The following is a 19,830-nucleotide window of genomic DNA, read 5'->3' as shown; positions in this document are numbered from 1 at the left end:
GAACTCTTTGGCTCAATTTCTATAGAGGATACCCATATTGACATAACATCCAAAAAATATGTGAGAGGAACCTAGTCGTATGCTCAAATGATGTCAAATCTTTTGTTGTTGGGCGGATCCTCATAAGCAATAAATCTTTAACCTTCTGAGGGTCAGCAAATCTATTCCATCTTGTGGGACCACATGTCCTAGCAAATTAACTCTAGCATGAAAAAAATTACACTCTTTGGGTTGAGTTTCCCATGCTCTTGTTGAAGTCTTTTCAAACTCAACCTTAGCTTCTTCAAATGTGTGATCCAAGAGCTATAGTATCCAATGTCATCCATGAAAACTTGAATGAGCTTACCCAAGTAGGGATCAAGCACTTTATTTATTCACCCTTGAAAGGTTGCATACGCATCAACCAATCCAAAAGGAATTCTTTTGTATGAAAAACAGCCCCAAGAGGTAATGAAGGTAGTCTTTAATCGATTTTAAATTGCTATCAAGATATAAAAGTAGCCAAAAAATCCATCCGTGATTGAGTAACGTTCATGATCTTCAACCTGATTGAGGATTTTCTCCCAAAAGTGTAGTGGGTAATGATTCCTTTTTGTGACAGCATTCAAAGGTTTGAAATCAACACATACCCTAGATCTTTCATTCCTCTTGGGCACAATAACCATTGGAGAGACCCATTGCTCCTCCGCTCGCAAGGTGAAATATGCCTCCAAAAGCTTTTTCACCTCTTCACAAAGAGCCCTCTCATGAATGACCCCAATCTCCTAAGCTTTGAACCTTCGATTTCGTGCCTAGTGTTAGGTTGATTATATGATTGACCCCTTTTGCTCCTTGTACCTCCATATATAATGTGGGAAATATCTTTACAAACTATGCAAACTGTTGAGAGAGAGAGAGAGAGAGAGAGAGAGAGAGAGAGAGAGAGAGAGAGAGCACAGAAATAGAACCCCAAAGTGTGTAGAATACACACATGAGATGATGTATATATAGAGGGGACCTGGGTGCCATATATAGAGAAGCCATGTATTGAGTAGCTTCACATATAAGCTCAACACCCCCGCTCAAATAAGGGTCCCTAACTGTGGATGAAAAAATCCTTGGGGGATCAAGGGAAAAACCCACAGCTCTATATAGACCCACCGTTATATTATAAAAATCATTGAATATACAAATGTTCATGAGGAGCTACATTACTCCTTTTACAATTAATATTTTATGAGGAGCTACATCACTCCTTTTACAATGAATGTTTTATGAGGAGTTACATTACTCCTATCCTATCAAATATAATAATGAATACAAAGGCTCAATAAAGAGGTGTAAAGGCTATCGATTAGCTTGTAATCAAAAGTGTTTCCAAGAATCTGTTGTGTAGCTTGTCATCACTATCGCATCACCAAACATATCTTCATGTTGTCATCAATATGGCATCACCAAACATGTCTTCATAAATCTTTTATTGTCACCATGGTTTTCTTCATGAAATCAATTCTTTGATCAATCCTACATAGATCATAGACTCAAAAAACATAGTCATGAAAATTATTAGCATCGTTAGTGAAATAATTACATTCACAATGCCATAAGAGATGGTTCTCAACGCCACTCTTTTGATGACATATATACGCACGACAACATATGTGGACATAAAGTATGAACATAAAAATTACAAGATGCATGATACGTAATCCAAATGACATGTGTATATACTACATAAAACGACATTTATCAACGTAGTGATATCAATGAATATCATCAAAGTATTAAAAAAATATCATCATTGTATCAATAAAAATGAATAAATCATCTGGTATCAACGAAAAGCATCATAGAATAATCATTGTATCAACGAAACAACGTCTGGAATCACCGAGAATAACCATGGTATCAATGAAACAACATCATGATATCACCGAGAATAATCATTGTATCAACGAAACAACGTCATGGTATCACTGAGAATAACCATGGTATCAACGAAACAATATCATGGTATCACGGAGAATAACCATAGTATCAACGAAACAACATCATGGTATCACCGAGAATAACCATGAATCAACGAAATATCTTCATGGCATCACCGAGAATAACCATGGTATCAACGAAATATCATCATGCTATCAACAAAAATCACCATGACCAAAGTACTAACAAAACATCATCATGGTACCATCAAAATCACTATGGTATCAACGAGAGATTATCAATAAAACGGTGTAAACTATATCTCTAAAAGAATATTATACGAGAACGAGTATATCATATAACAAAAGATATGTACCAACAGTAGCTCGATAGAATTTGGACGATCATCAACGACTCGACTGAATCGGAACGATATGTAACTGGCTTCTGCAGCAAAGTTATGTCAGTAACAAAGATATGATTGATGAAGAGAAAATATAATTGAGAAGTTTTCAATTATGAGGAAAATAAAAAAGTAGAATTTGCTTTTCAAACATATTCGCAGTACGAGAACGATAACCCAAAATCGGTGCACAATTTAGAGAAACTTTCTTCTGCAAAGTTATACACCACATCGATTCCGATGGCTGAAGTGAATAGTTTCTGCAAAATCGTTTGCAATTAGCAGAAAAATCAAAAAACCAGAAACAAAAGTTGCTTTTCAGGCATGTACGCAGTCCACAAACGATAACTAAAAATCAGTGCAGAATTTGAAAAAAAACTTCCTTCTGCAAAGTTGTAGACCACATCGATTCCAGTGCTTTCGCAAGCTGTTTTTGCAAAATCGTTCTCAATAAGGAGAAAAATCAACAAACAAAAAACGAAAGTTGCTTTTCAGACATATACGCAGTCCGCAAACGATAACTCAAAATCAATGAAGAATTTGAAAAAACTTCCTTCTGCAAAGCTGTAGACCACATCCATTCCAGTGGCTTGGCCGAGTAGTTTTTTCAAAATCATTTTCAATTATGAGAAAAATCAAAAACATAAAACAAAAGTTGCTTTTCAGGCATGTATGCAGTCCACGAATGATAACTCAAAATCAGTGCAGAATTTGAAAAAACTTCCTTCTGCAAGGTTGTAGACCACATTGATTACGGTGCCTATGTCGGGTAGTTTTTGCAGAATCATTTTCAATTAGCAAAAAAATCAAAAACAAAACGCGAAAGTTGCTTTTCAGGTATGTACGCAGTCTGCGAATGATAACTCAAAATCAGTGCAGAATTTGAAAAAACTTCCTTCTGTAAAATTGTAGACCGCATCAATTCCGGTACCTTCAATGGGTAGTTTCTGCAAAATCGTTTTCAATTAGCACAAAAATCACAAACAAAAAGCGAAAGTTTCTTTTCAGGTATGTACGCAGTCTGCGAATGATAACTCAAAATCAGTGCAGAATTTGAAAAAACTTCCTTCTGTAAATTGTAGACCGCATCAATTCCGGTACCTCATGTGGGTAGTTTCTGGAAAATCGTTTTCAATTAGCACAAAAATCAAAAACAAAAAGCGAAAGTTTCTTTTCAGGTATGTACACAGTCCGTGAACGATAACTCAAAATTGGTGCAGAATTTGAAAAAACTTCCTTCTGCAAAGTTGTAGACCACATCGATTTCGGTCCTTATTGCGAGTAGTTTCTGCAAAATCGTTTTTGATCATGAGAAAAATCGAAAATAAAAACGTACTGCTCTGATACCATGTTGAGAGAGAGAGAAGAGAGATCACAGAAATAGAACCCCAAAGTGTGTAGAATACACACATGAGATGATATATATATAGAGGGGACCTGGGTGCCATATATAGAGAAGCCATATATTGAGTAGCTTCACATATAAGCTCAACAGAAACATGTCTTCATACCCCTTCTCTCTCTCCATCGAGTCTTTGTCCTAGCATGGTTCGTACATTCACTTTGGTAGGCTCTATGATTGCTTTTGGATTATCTTTCTCCTCCTTGACCTCCACATCATGCATGTATGCTTCCTTTTCAACATTTATCCCAAAAAGACTAGGACCCAATTGCATCAAGCCTTCCTCTACACTCTCTTTTGATGATGTAGGCGAATCATCAATGCTATACAAGGAAGTTTTTGTTGAATTTGTATCTTGCATCTCCACTAAAGGCTACGTATGGCTCTTGTGTCTCCATGTTGTACACTATGGTCCTTTCTTTCTCTTGATTGTGGATGGTAATCAAGCTTGTGTCCCATCCTATTTAGCACAATGGGTTATAAGCCATGGCCTCCCTAAAATGATTGGGTAAGCATTCTCACCCGCTTGCATTGCATAGCAATCAACCAACCACTCTATCCCAGAGACTTTTATCTTCACATCCTTAGCTATCCCAAGACACCTTGATTTTTTATTTTTCGCCATCCTCATACGGATCGAACCATTCCTTGACATCTTGATACCTACGTACTTCATGATAGCCTCAATGAGGACACACACTTGGGCACCATCATCCATGTATTCTTGCACTTTTGTCTTCTTTCCTACCATAGCTTCAACTATCATCACCATATCTATAGGGTAACCAACCCTCAAGGATGACAGAAAGCTTTGATGATTTTCCTTTTTGGAAGGAAGCTACATACTCACATATTTTTTCCTTTGCATCCTCAATTGAGCGTTCAAAGCGACCAATTGACCAAAATTTAAATTAGCCTTTTGACTTATATCCTCACAATATCATAGTCTTCAACACCTTGGCCAAGAGGACATTCCTTTGGACCTATTTTCCTTCGTCACCGCCTCTTGCTTCTCTCTGGTTAATCTTCTACTTTAGCTTTCCCTTTGCTTGCTCTTGTTTCCCTCTCTTCTTCTGCCTCTTTCTTGTTATCATGCCGCACTCTCTTATTGGCAAAGACATCAACATCTTGCTACTCAAGGGTAATGATGTTGATATCCCTACCTTCTGTTGGAATTAGGGTTGCAAAGAAACACACACAGCTTGGAGAAGATGAAGGAAGCTCAAGGCACACAATAGAGAGTGTGTTACTTAGTGTGCAATGGAAAGATAGATTGCCCTAGAGTGATGGGCGTATATACAATGCTCGGGGGAAAAAACCTCCTAAAGAGGGAAAAAATGCCCCAGCGGTCCTAGTGTGTTCACACACATCACTACCACCAGGGATTTAATATTTACATAATTACGTCAAATTTTGTGCGATCACAAGGTATTATTGACACATTTACATGATCACAGTAAACATGATCACATAGAAACCGGTTTAGGGTGACTTGCAAACCCACAAAATTACTGTCAGAATTTCCTGTTTCCCCGACGGGCCCGCCGGGGTTTATTATTTTCCCTACGGGTCTGCTGGGGAAACGAAAAATTCCAGTGGGCGATTAGCGTTATATATACGCGGGCCCGATGGGTGTATTAACGCTTTTGTCTTCTGAGAGAGAGAGAGAGAGAGAGAGAGAGAGAGAGAGAGAGAGAGAGAGAGAGAGAGAGAGAGAGAGAGAGAGAGAGAGAGCCCTTGCGCCACCTTTGCAGGTACGTCGAGAGGAGAGAGGAGAGAGGGAGAGAGGGGGTCGTGTGTGAGCATGCTCTGCGTCGCAGTGTGAGGCAGTAGAAGAGTACCTGACCACACGATCTGGGTATGTGTTTTGTGTGTGTGTATGTGTTGTGTGGTAGCGTGCCTTTTGTCGTAGTGCGTGGCAGTAATAAGGTATCTTACCACACAATGGGAGTGTGTGTGTAAGCTGGAACAATGTTTATCATGGGGGCATCACCTCGGTGACATGGGAAAGATGGTGGCCTTGTGGTAAGTATTGGCTTACTTTCTGGATACTACGTCCGTAATGCGGAGAATCTAGTATCATTGTGGTAAGTCAACTTCCCTTCCCCTTTCCCAAAAAACATATGGGCATCGATCAGTAACGCGGGTATATGATGTTCGTATGTAGGCCATTGTTTTTCCTTAGATTCAGGTGGCACTCAGGCGGTAACCCGGAGTGCATATGTTTGTTAGAAGCATATGTTTGTTAGAAGCATATGTTTTTGCATAAATGTGGCATTCACGTCGTTAACCCGGCCGTACGAACGTCATATAATTTGTATGTGCATGTGCAATCAATTTTTTAAGTATTAAGTATATGAAATACTTGGTCGGTAATGCGGCTGTGAAGAGTATTTCATATACAAAATGTATGAATTGTTTGATTTTGTTGTTTTTAACTGTCCATTTGACATTATATACTAGCTAATCATATTCAAAAGAATACTTTATTCATCAATCATCGCTATTTTAAATGTTCCATTCATATAGAATACTTTATTCATGAATCATCACTATTTTAAATGTTCCATTTATATAGAATACTTTATTCATCAGTCATCGCTATTTTAAATGTTTCATTTATATAGAATACTTTATTTATCAGTCATTGCTATTTTAAATGTTCCATTTATATAAATTACATGTAAAATATATTTACACACAAATTGCATGTTTAATATTCATTTTTAGTCTTTTTAAAGGACTCTCAAGCATTATCGCTAGTTTTAATGCTTCATTTACATAAATTCTCTGCAAAAAATCTAAATATACACAATTTGCATGTTAAATATTCTTTTATATCTTTTTAAAGAGCATCAATTATCATCGCTTTTTGATTGCTACATTTATATGAATTCGATGTAAAAAGTGTGTAAACATAATTTGCTAATCCAATTTGTATACTTCCAATGTTTTAAATGTTTTTTAAGATTTTGAGTCGGTGTGTGCTTTGTTTGAATTAGTATGTGCGCACGAAAAATATAAGTTAAAAATTCAATATATATTGAAATGTTAAAGACCATTAACATGTATTTTTTGATCTGAATTAAGTTCTTATAAACCATTTGTTTGAACTGCTTTTTACACGTGTATTGCAATCTGTTACACGTGTAACAGATTGCAATTCTAAGTGAAGATTATATTCAATTTTATCAATATTTCCATAACATTTGTTAAAGTCTTCAAGTGGTGGTTAAGAGTTTACCTGAGATAGTGTGAGAGTGATAGTGTTGTTCGCAACCATGAATTTGTATTTGATATGTTGTTTTTGTATTGTCTAGTGCAAATATGACGCCATATCAAAAGAAATCTATTATGCATGCCATTCGTAAAGAATGTATTTTGGCGATCTCATCATGTGTAACTGATCGCATACAACAGATTAGTGAAAGTGATGTCTACATCAAAGACGTCACTAGCGATATATGGGAGAACACAGAGTGCACGTTGTGACTTGAAGGCCAATACGAGTTTTTGAGTCCAGCAGGGATACGAGAATTTGACCCAACCACAAGGTCAGGATAGTGTTGGGCAATATGAAAGTATGTTGCAGAGACTTAAAGAAAGATATCCCACCTGCTTGCGACATGTCAAAATTAGAGCTCTGGGATAAATTGTGGGAAGAACAAAAGGTAAAAATAAAGCGTGTGAAAGTGCAGGACCAAGCAGCTTTACCCAAGAGATTGAAGATGGCCCAAAATGCGTAAGAAGCTTTGGGAGGTCGATCCGATGCCAACGGCACCGGCACAATCATGCACACCGCTTTGAATGCAAAGTGCGCTCATCTTGTTGGCATCCCTCACAAAGCCTTGGTAGAAGGTATGAGGATTGGAGCAGGCTCCTTCAGTGTGTGCGCACTATCAAAGGCATCTCAATTTTTTCAGACCACATTACAGATGTGGGAAAATGTTACAAGGGAGGGAGTGAGGCAAAATTTGACAGCTTTTAGATAGAGCAAGGAATGCAAATGCTTCACCCCTCCATTGTAAGGTGCATTGGGTTTACTACAGAAGCTCCTTGGATCATGATATTCCCATACTACAATGGGGGTACCGTGGGCGACATGATGTGCCACTTATCGTTCGCTCACGGATTGTTCAGACGACACATGCACAGGCTACAACACGGCTGGAGGTCATTGCCTGTAGCAAACAACCCTGTAAGCGAGATAGACACGGTGCAGATCAAAGCAGTGGTCAAGAAGATGCCGGCAATTTTTCATGCCTTAATCAACGGCATTGCAGCTGCCCACTTGGCCGGTATAGTGCATAGTGACCTGCACCTGTTCAACGTAATGTTGAACTTTACTCGCGCCAATAAACCCTGCGTCGGTATCATTGATTGGGGTATGATGCTGAGAGCACCTGCTAAGCGCGTAACAAATAATTATTTTATCTCCAAGCGCACAGTCGGATGAAGTAGTTTTGAATGCACAGAGAGCAGGGAACACCGAGATGGCTAAGCAACCGTGGATTGATCTCGAACTATACGATCCACGGTGCACAGATACATAAACAAAAGCCAGCGGCATTTATGCATTGGGCTACTTGTTCGACATGCTGAAAGATTTTTGGAGTGCAGCCTGAAAATTTTATTTTCCAGACGAAGTTTTTTACCACCCGGACGAAGATGTTATGAGGGCTATTCGAATTAAAGTAGATTGTTGGATGAAGTTAAAAGAGCGTGACCAAAGAAGGAATGCTTTTGATGTGTTGATATTTTTCAAAGAACATTTAAAGACAGACCCTAACCCTGTGCAACGTCCACTTGTTGAACTTGCACCATCATTTTATCCGATATAAACATTTCTATGATATACATATCTTGTCAAGTGTATTCTTTTTTTTTATTCAAGTGTATTATCTGGTTTGAAGTGGTTCACCTATTTGAGTCTATTATCTTTAGTCAATTATCTTTAATCATTTCAAATTTGTCATTTAATTGTCAATATTTCAAATTACTTTGTGGTTCAATTAGTCGCATTTGAAGTGGTTTGATTTAGTGAATTCGGTGCAGTGTCCCAATGAGTGAGAATATATATTTGCCAATGATATTGAATATTTGCCACTCTGTTGACTGCAGCTCTAAGAGAAAATGGCCGATCAAGAACAAGATATTGGCACCCAATAATTGCGTGATGATCAGCAACAAGCGGCTGTTAATGCATTTAAACGCTTGAAGTCTCTGGCACACGGCATGTCGGCACAACAAGCAACGTGTATTGCTCGCCGACTCTCAAAGTGAGCAAATCCAAACCATATGCAGTGGAAAGAGATCAATAAAGAAGTGACAAAGGACATGATCAAGACAATATGGCCATGTGAGGACGCAGAGATCAAGAAAGGAAGGTGGAAGGTTTCGAAGTGCACCCATGATGGTATCAAAGATAACGCTGAGAGGATTTATTTGGAGGGTTATGGCCATCCCCTGCACAATGCAGATTGTGTGCTATATTTTGCCAAAATGTTATATGTTCACTTTGTGCAACAGTGACCAGTAGACTTCTCGTCAAAGGAGACAACTGTTGCCACACATGATTTAAGGGAGATTTGTGTCACTTTCACCTAAGATGAGCTGGCATTGATAGTGGAAGGCACCGATCTACAGTTAAAGAGAGAGAAGGATATTTACACGACAGAGTTGGAGAAGAAGGATGCAAAAATAACACGTCCTTCTATAGCCACCTAGACAAGTCCGGATGGAGAAAAGCATTCACCGCTTAAGTCAGGACGTTCAAACCCTAACACAACGAGTGAATCCAACACCTGTACAAGGGACACACATCAGCCACCTTGTCTTGCATCCGGAGTTGGTCCCCTTGTCTACTTCAGATGCATCCTCTTCTTCCCAATGTCCAGTTTGCTACAAGAATTTTGATGGATAGAGTGGGTACTATACATTGACATGTGGTCACTATTATCATTTAGTTTTTCTCATTCGTTTGATGCAAAACAATAGTCGATGCGCAATATGTTCACAAGATATTCCACAAGGAATATATATTATGTTTGGCATGGCAAACGAATACAAATTCAAGTAAGCACACCCAAATACCCCTAGCACAATTAGAAATCTGTTTGATGAGCAAGATGCTTCTTCAGGGCAACACAATTGAGATCGACAAACTATGTAATATCGGTGTACTATCGAGAATATGAAGCATTGTAATTACTCAAATTAATACATTTGAATACAAGGTCTTTTACAATGGTTTTTGACATTTACTCATTTTACTTTCAAGCTATATTGAATCAGTTGAGTTGTTATCTGGTTCTAAGTCTGAGTGTTGTGGTTCTCCTTGTAATTCAACCTCCACATCTATTATCAAATTCTCTTCTATTTCGTCTACAGTGCATTGAGATACAACAACATTGAAATCTTCTTCATTTTCGTTTTGACAATTATACAACCAGGTTGGCATTTCCTCCTCGTAGCCAGCACTTTCGATGTGATTCAGTATCTTTTCGTTGCAATACATATACACTAATTTCTTTGCTCTGTCTGCTACTAGTCTGTTGCGAATATTGCTGTGAACATACTTGTACATAGTCCAGTTTCTCTCTGAACTTGAATTTGTTGCACATTGTGCGAGTACTTTCATTCCAAGAGGACATAAGGTAGAGTAATGCTCTCCACCATTCATCATCCACCACTTCCATGCAGGTTGCTCTTTTGCCATTACCTGTGCACTCATTTCTTTGGTGCAATCAATTCGGTCCTGGACGTTGGAGTAGAACGTGTTGACCACGTGATAGAAATCACCTACCACCTCTGTATTGGACATCAGATCTAAATTCCAATACTCTAGATCGAGCATGTAAGCCACGCTATGGAGTGGACTGTGAGAGCTCTTCCACCTTGCATGAAAATACTTAGCCAAAATTTTTCGTTGTTTGTCAGAGAATGATAATTGCCACTCCTTCTCTACTACAGACTCTTTTAGCTCTTCAGGATTTTCAAGACTTTGTTGGACTGACCACCATGTCATCCACACTTTGCCCCAGTTGACGCCCTTTGATCAAGATTGCGGATCGCGAACATAACGGGCATCATTACATGGTATGCATCCATTACACTCCTCCACCAAGCAACTTTGTTTACATTGCCACGTAGACATGTAATTTTATCTTTCACTACTTCTTTCTGCTTAAGCTGCCATTCATCAAAGGCCGCGCAATTGAATGTGTCAATCACAGCACATTTATTACGGAGAAGTGATTTCAAGGTATAAAAGTGTATGCAGAACCGAGTTTCAGCAAGAAGTTTCAGCATCACTGACATGCTCATCCTATACAAATCGAGCACTCTCTGTCGTTTCAAAATAAATTTCACAACCTTACGTACTATATCAATTATTTTGGCGAACCATGTGGTTTCTTCACTAGTGTACCAATCTTTCAGCAGCAAGTTCAAGCTGTGCGTATTACAACCATTGGCAAAAATGTGTGGAAAGCACTTCTTTATTAATTTACTGGCATTTTGACAATTCTTTGCGTTGTCCATCACAACTTGAACGACATGTTCAACACCAATTTCTTTAATTACATCAATCAAGACCTCAAAAATGTATCTGCCACTTTTAATTGCACCAGAACTATCAATCACCTCTATAAACGTTTCTCCCCTTGGACAAACCCGCATTACATTGATCAACGGTCTTCTCTGAACATTTGACCAGCCATCACTCACAATCGTACATCTTGAAAGAGAAATATTCCCAAGTATTATTTTTCCAATACGCTCTTTGACTTCGATGTAACATTTGTCCAAGAAAACATTTCTTATTGTGTGATAAGAAGGAGCTGAAAATCATGGACCAAACTCACCGATTTTCTTTCAAGCAGCCTTCCAATGATTGTTGTCTACCATGACCAAAGCACTTCCAGTAAAGAATATTGCTTTGGCGAGCGCTGTTTGTGCCTCTTCTAGAGACTGCACTCGAAAGCTTTGATGTAATGATTTTTGACGCATTTGACTTAGTCCACCTTCATTGTGATGTTTAAAAGGAACACGGCCTGGAATTTCCTCTCCTTGTGCAGGTTGTTCTCCAAGGTTAGTTGGCATCACTACAGGATCTGCGGAGTTAATATTTGGCTGTGGGAACTCTTGATTTGAAGGCATAGAGCTATATATCTGTCGTCTCTTGCCACCCTTTTTGGTGAGCTCTTCTCTCAAACGCTTTGAAACTGCAGGTGCCTAAGAATGTTCACATTTTCTACAATTGTTTTTAGCGCTACCCAAAAATGATTCCTAATACGTGGTGCATTGCCGGATTTTGTTGTGTGACAAAATTTACATTGCCACTCCATATATCGGCCGCATATGTTGTGAGCATAATCCCACTCTTTGCCAGGAGCTTTTTTATTCTTTCGCTTCTTCGTACCACTTGTGCCCACATTTTGCTCCATTGATTTTAAATTAAAACTGAAGAGAAAAGAGCAAGATGTTACAAACTGTTTTTTTTTAAATTTTCAATATATATTATAGTTCAAAAACCATTCAATATGAAAGTAACCATGATGCACAATATGAGATTTTCAGTTCATGCTAGTCAATCCACATATCGATCACCTATATTGTAAGCAACCATACACATTGCAATGTAATCTATACATGGTGTAATAACAATAACAATGCTATAAATCTCTCTATCCAATTATTATTATAATGATTATTTATATGTCCACTTTGATTTGCAAACAATAAGACACATCTAATTTCATTTGCTACAAAAAAACAAACGAAAGCAATAAAATATATAATTGGTCATTTCATGTACTAATAATCTATCGTAATAAATATGCACTCTCTATATAAAACAATCCATGAACTAACGCAAATAAATCTTCAATATAATCACCCAATCAGAAATTAATTGTACCCAGTGAAGGATTGTAGCCCACCCATGCAACCAATTCAATATATAAAAGCTATTTTAACCCAATCAAGGATTATAGCTCTTATATTGTAAATCAACTCAAATATAAGACTTCAAGGATCTTTATATGCCCGGTACACTAGTAGAGGACATCCGACCCTTGACTATCGACTCGTCATTTACATATGCTCATCTTCTAAAACCAATTACAACCCTCATTTGGACCATTGGCTTCTTTGCAATGAGCATGATTCCCCAAGTTTTCAGTTGTTTTGGTTTCATACCTTACGAATTAAAATTTTTAGAAGTGGTTACCGAATTAAGAATCACGTTCGGCCCAAAAAAGGACCAGTGACTCTGTAACCTTAGGTCAATTCACAAGGAGATGACAATACCTGGCACTCAGATACACTCCCCAAGGATTTTCCTAGCTAAAAGACCGGGGTTAGCACACTATTTACTATATATAATTACGCCCGTCGGGATTTTCCAATTTCCCGGCGGGCTCGCCAGGAAAAAGAAAGATCCCGGAGGGTCCCGCAGGGAAATTAGAAAATCCTAGAGGGCTAACCGGCTCTATAGGCTTTTGTAGGTCATTATCAAAGTCACGTTAACAATTAACGTGATCACGTGATTTTTTTGTGTAAATACTAGAGTTATTTACGTAATCACCCGATCATGATTATGTTAATGAAATCCCTGACTAACACATGTATATGGTAACAAATCCCCCTTGGAGTGATGCGGTGAACAAGAGTTGGCACATGAGTAAAGGGAAGTGGCATGCCCTGAGGACATGATCAGTCCACAAAGGGGAGTAAGCCCAAAGCTTTGCGGAAAGCTTCCATCTTCTCATGAGACAATGCCTTTGTGAAAAGATCGGCAAGGTTGTCCTGTGTTGGCACATAAGCCAAGCTGATCTCTCCTGCTGAGAGCCTCGCCCTGACATAGTGGTAATGCACCTCAATGTGCTTTGTGCGAGCATGAAAAACTGGGTTCCTCGCAACTGCCAATGTTCTCTGACTGACAGTGTAGATAGTATTGTCGATGTCCTGTCCAACACCCAAATCAGCCATAAGGTGTCTGAGCCATACACACTCAACCGTAGCTGTGAAGACTGCCCTGTACTCAGCTTCACAACTCGAACTGGCCACAGTAGGTTGCTTCTTGCTCAACCATGATATACATGAACTGCCAAGCATGAAACAAAAACCACTTGTAGAAACTCGCGTGTCAAAACAACTAGCCCAATCTGAGTCCGAAAAAGCATGTATGTCTGGCGGCAACGATCCCCCCTTGGGATAAAACAAGCCAAGATATAAAGTGCCACTAAGGTAGCGGAAAATCCTCTTGACACTCTATATTGTAGTTTCTAGTTCATCTATCTATTGACAAATTTTCCTTTATTTTTTGGCATTTCGTAATGACCAACCGTCCTAGGTAGGTTTCTCCTAATTCCATTTTGGTATTATTTGGCTTCAAGGATTATACCACTTGTAGAGGATTTCTTCTGTAAGCAACTCTAAACAAATGTTTTGATTTGGACACCAAAAGCTCAAAATTTCCTTGTGTTTTGGTCTAGTGAGTCAGACTTTCACTATAATAGGAGTTATCTATAACCGCTAGCATTGCAAAGGGAAAACAAATGAAAAAGGACAGATAAAAAATTATGAGAGCGGCAATAACCATGACGCGGTACTGGTTTCTTAGCAATAAGCACGGCAATTGTCCCAACAATATACCCACTGCTATTAGCGTGATACTTGTCACTTCTATTACTGCGCTTATTGTCGCTACACACGCATTCAGAAATAAAGGTGCTCATATGGGCCACCCAAAATTGGGTGGTCTAAGTGAGCACCTTTATTTTTGACCTGGATGAAACAATGAAACATCAATTGTTTTTTGGAAGAGTATAAAAGAACCATAGAATTGAAAATGAATTTACTTTACCTTGACAATTTAATATGCAAAAGATCAACTATTTAAAAAAGTTACCATAAACACTACAACACTAAATGAAGATATCGACGCGCCTATATCGACGGCCATGCTTTTCCACGCGTATATCGACGACATTAGCGGATGTCTCTATAGGCGTCGTAATGTGCGTCGATATACGCGTGGAAAGGCTTTATTTGCCACGCGTATAGCGACGCGTATATCGACACCAAAAAAATTGGGGGAAAAAGCGAAACCCGCGCGTAGGGGCCATTTTCGCTTGCTCGGATCTTGGCCGAAACCTGCTGCGCAGGTATTATGTCCATCTCCACCCTCCCCAACCCCTCTCTCTTACTCTCTCTCTCTCTCTCTCTCTCTCTACCTCTACATCGTGTGTGTGTGTGTGTAGAAAAGAGAGAGAGAGAGAGAGAGAGAGAGAGAGAGAGAGAGAGAGCGGTGTGTGTGTGTGTGTGTGTAGGAAAGAGAGAGAGAGAGAGAGAGAGCGGTGTGTGTGTGTGCAGGAAAGAGAGAGAGAGAGGTGTGTGTGTAGAAAAGAGAGAGAGAGAGAGAGAGAGAGAGAGAGAGAGAGAGAGAGAAATGTGTGTGTGTGTGTGTAGGAAAAGAGAGAGAGAGAGAGAGAGAGAGAGAGAGAGAGAGAGAGAGAATTAATGTATGCTTAGGAAATTAAAACTAAAGAAAAAAAATTAAAGAGAGAAATGAAATGAAATGTTATATTAACGTCTTCGAAAGGCCAAAGTGACCTATGAGACATGAGACAAGAAATTTACAATGTGATGGATCTGATATGAAGTCAGAGTAAGAAGATGACAAAATAAAATATTATGGAATCCTAAACTGCTGGGTGTGGACTAAACGGCTAAACGAGCTAGTTGGGATAGGTAGATCTCCTCCATGGTCAGTACTCTGACCGGACGTTGTGCATGTCGAGCCAAAGTGACCTAGCTAGATCCTCTGATGCAGCCTCTGTCGATGTTATGTAGTCCTCCGCAGTCGTGGGCGTCTAGATCTCCCTAGATCAGTCGTTCGTTCGATCATTAGAGAGATAGGGAAGTAGAGAGCGAGAGAGAGAGAGGTAAGTAGAGAGGAGAGAGAGAGAGAGAGAGAGAGAGAGAGAGATAGGAAATAGAGAGATAGAGAAAGAGAGTTATATATATATATATATATATATATATATATATAGAGAGAGAGAGAGAGAGAGAGAGAGAAAGAGAGAGAGAGAGAGAGAGAGAGAGAGAGAGAGAGAGAGAGAGAGATAGATAGATAGATAGATTTTATTATCGTCCTTGGAGGTCAAATATGACCTATGGGACCAAAGTTACATGTGATGTAGTATGTGTATGGCTGATGAGTGACTCTCGATGCTCCAAAATTGTAGTGATGAGAGTCACAATGGAGAGCCCACACTTTGGCTGGGAGAGGAAAGTGTGTAGGTCTAAGTTATGGCTGAAAATGTGAGAGAAGCAAGTTCGGATGTGATCAAAAGCTGAGCACTCTAGTAGTGTGTGGTACTCAGACTCTTGAACTTGCAGTGAGCATAATGTGCACAATCGATTTGACTCTTCTCCATTGCCCCAACGCCCTATCTCGCATCGAAGGAAATGGGAGCTAAGCCGAATTGCTGCGATAGTGCGTATCGCGGACAAGGGAATAGGCTCAAGCATGTAAGTGTGAGTACGGTTTCCTCTCTCAGCGAAGAACATGGTTTTGTAGTTGGGGGCAATATAGGTGGTGTAATGTATGAAGCGTGACCCACCGGATTTCTCCCAAGCCGTAATACATTGGCGTTGTAGAAAAGCTTCATTCACTTGAGAGTCAATTGAAGCATCATGTAGCAAGTGTAATGCATCCCATCTCCCAAACCACTTCTTTATGTCTTGCATCCATCCCGTGCTCAAGATCTTGCTTTTATGCGTCTTTTGAACTTTTTTGCTTGCTTCCCATGCAATTGTAGGAAGTCGATGTGAGGGGTTTTGACGCATCTTTATCACGTACTCCACAACCCTTTCCATGCCCATAACCTCAATTGGAAGAGATCCCGACTCAAGAAGTAAGAGCATATATGGTGTTTGTGTCTTAACTTGGAGAAAGTTTGTAAGAAAACGCTTTTGGACATTCTCAAACTCTTTCCAAGTAGACTTTGAGATGCTCCCGCCCCACACTTCAACTCCATAAAGAAGAACCGGTGTCACCAGAGAGAGAGAGAGAGAGAGAGAGAGAGAGAGAGAGAGAGAGAGAGAGAGAGAGAGAGAGAGAGAGATAGGGAAGTGGATCTCCAGGAGTTATGGCAGAGAAATACGAAAATAGAGAAATAGAGAGAGATAGGAAAATAGAGAAAGAGAGATAGCGAGATCGAGATCGAGAGAGAGAGAGAGAAAGAGAGATAGCGAGAGCGAGATCGAGAGAGAAAGAACGAGAGATAGGTTACGTAGACAGAGAAGAAACTATGCAACTAAAAGAGGCAAAGGGGTTTTGCCTGCTACATGCATTGCCATGTACACCTGGGAGTGCACGTATGTGTCTACCCATATAGGATTTGACCAATAAAGACGAGATTTTGACCCGGTGGTCCTCATCTCCGTACACCTCTAGACCGAGGTGTACAGAGATTGGGCAAGACTACAGAATGCGAGGTAGTTTACATTGTGAGGAGTATATATATATATATATTAAAACAACATTCAGAATCATTGTAGATGGCAACGTCATCAACTAACATGGAGGAAAAGATTGCATGCTCGTGCACGCTCTACAAGTATCAAATCCTGTGCATGCGTAGGATATGTAATGAGCATGTGCACAAGTACGGAGAGTTTGCTAGAGAAACCGTACATAATCTGCGATACGACTCCTACGGAACGGGCATTGATTTCCGTGACAAAGCACCTACATCTGAGAGAGAGAAAAAAGATTATGCGTGAAGGTCCGACCAATATAGAGCCATGGATGGAAGCAGAAAAGGGCTTACAGACAGAAGACGACGGCATGGAGGAGATGCTGGATGCCTTCTTCCAGACAAGCGAAGAGAACGCGAACGAAGCAGCACCAGAAGCCGTGCCCCTATCTCCTAAAGACATGTTGAGAAAGTTGGCACGTCAACCAATCTATGAAGGTGCCAAAATATCTGTACTTCGTACTTGTCTGGCGTTTTTGAATCTTCAGTCAGTGTATGGGTGGTCAGATGCAAGCGTCACTGCTTTGTTTAGGTACGTAATTTACAAAAGATATTTTCCGATTGCAACGGTGATGTGCTCGGAGAGCTTTAATTTTAATTTAATGTGGCTTAAACAGGTTATTGCGGGAGCAACTTCTCCCGGTTGGCAATGAAATGCCTCCCTCCAGGCCAGACACAAAGCAACTTCTGACCTCAGTTGGCTTGGACTACAACAAGATTCATGCATGTCCAAATGATTGCATTCTTTTTCGCAATGAATTCGTAGATTGTCTGTCATGTCCTAAGTGCGGAGCAATGCGCTACAAACAAGATGTAGTTGGCGAGACAGTGCCAGCTAAAGTGTTGCGGCATTTCCCTATTATTCCTAGGATAAAAAGCATGTTTCGTTGTGGTTGCATTGCAAAGTGGATGCGGTGGCATTCTACAAATAGATCCACTGACGCAACATTTAGGGTGCCCACTAATTTGAATGCTTGGAGGCACATTGAAGATACCTAGACACATTTTAAGAGTGAACCACACAATTTGCGTTTGGGCATGGCAATGGATGGAGTCAATCCATTTGGCTTGAGAAGCTCGTCATGGAGCACTTGGCTTGTGTGCCTTATCAATCACAACCTCCCGCCGTGGCTTGCTATCAAGAAGGGTCATTTGATTTTAAGCTTGATTGTACCTGGTAAGTTCAAAGCAAAAAACATGGATGTTTATCTAGCTCCACTAGTTGACAAGCTCCAGGAGTTATGGCATGGGATATAGCAGATTCGGTTGAACCAGTAGGACAACATCATGCAAGGATCCATGGAATTCTTATGTGGACTATGCATGATTGGCCAGGATACGGAGAAGCTTCTGGTAATGGTTATTGATTTACAAAATTCTCGCTATTCGCAAGCCCTTTGCCTTGGCCTGATTCATGATTTGATATATACAAGACTAACAACTTCGGGATACAATGCATGTCCAATTTGCGGGCAGTCTTTGGATGTGCGCTATTCTACCTCTCTTCGAAAGACAATTTATCAAGGCCACCACCGTTATCTTCCAGATGGCCATCACTTGCGCGAAGGCCAGCTTGGTCGCGTCGAATGTCGTCCTATGCATGTACAAGAGTGGCGTCGCCGATGGGAGCAACATGAGGGGCAACCTGTTCCAGGAATGAAACGTTTGTCCATTCTCCATACATTGTCGTACTGGGGTGATCTACTAATTAACCATTTGCTGGATCCAATGCATATATTCAAGAATGTGGGAGAGCCTCTCTGGAAGACAATCATGGGAATGAAAGACAATCGAGCTTCACGAGATGATTTGCAGTCAGTTGGAAAGATGCCAGAGCTGTGGCCTTTCACCAATGCAGCTGGTCAAACAAAACTTCCAAGAGCGCCATGGGTATTGCTAAAAAACAAAGAGCGACAAGTGAAAAGGGTGATTTCAGAGTTCAAGAGGCCAACAGGATATATGCGATGTCTCAAGATAGCATTCACCCGTGATGATCAACTGTCAAGGTTGAAATCGCACGACTGGCATAAGCTCTTGCAATTCATTCTTCCAATTGGGATCAAGGGGTGTTTAACGGAGGAAGTACGGACCTGCATATACAAGATTTCAGAGCTAGTGCGGTGGATCTCTTCCAAGGAGATACGGGAGGAATCTATTGCAGTCGCAAGGGCTAACTCCATTGAGGCAGTTTGCATGATTGAGAAGTATCTACCCACGAGCTGCCTAACTATCCAAATGCACTTGCTCGTCCATGTAGTAGATGACGTTGCAGTGGCAGGTACCGTCTACAGCCGTTGGATGTTCTTTCTAGAGCGGTTCATGAAAACACTTAAGGGTTTTGTTTGCCAAAAAGCGCGTCTAGAGGGGAGGATGGCAGAAGGATGGATGGTGCAAGAGTCTCTTGTATTGACGACCGAATTTCTATCCATTTCTGACCCAGAAATGCCTCGACTGTGGAGCGATGAGGAGGATGCAAGACTGGTGGGAGAGGAGCCGCAAGGGCAAGGGGTGCCGAAGAAAATGAACCTGGCCATGCGAGAAAAGATCATGAAGTTCTGTATACTAAA

This window comes from Adiantum capillus-veneris, chromosome 16, assembly GCF_014529385.1.
Source record: "Adiantum capillus-veneris isolate H3 chromosome 16, ASM1452938v2, whole genome shotgun sequence".
Classification (NCBI taxonomy): Eukaryota; Viridiplantae; Streptophyta; class Polypodiopsida; order Polypodiales; family Pteridaceae; genus Adiantum; species Adiantum capillus-veneris.
The sequence above is the reverse complement of the archived record's forward strand: the minus strand, read 5'-3'. Positions refer to the sequence as shown.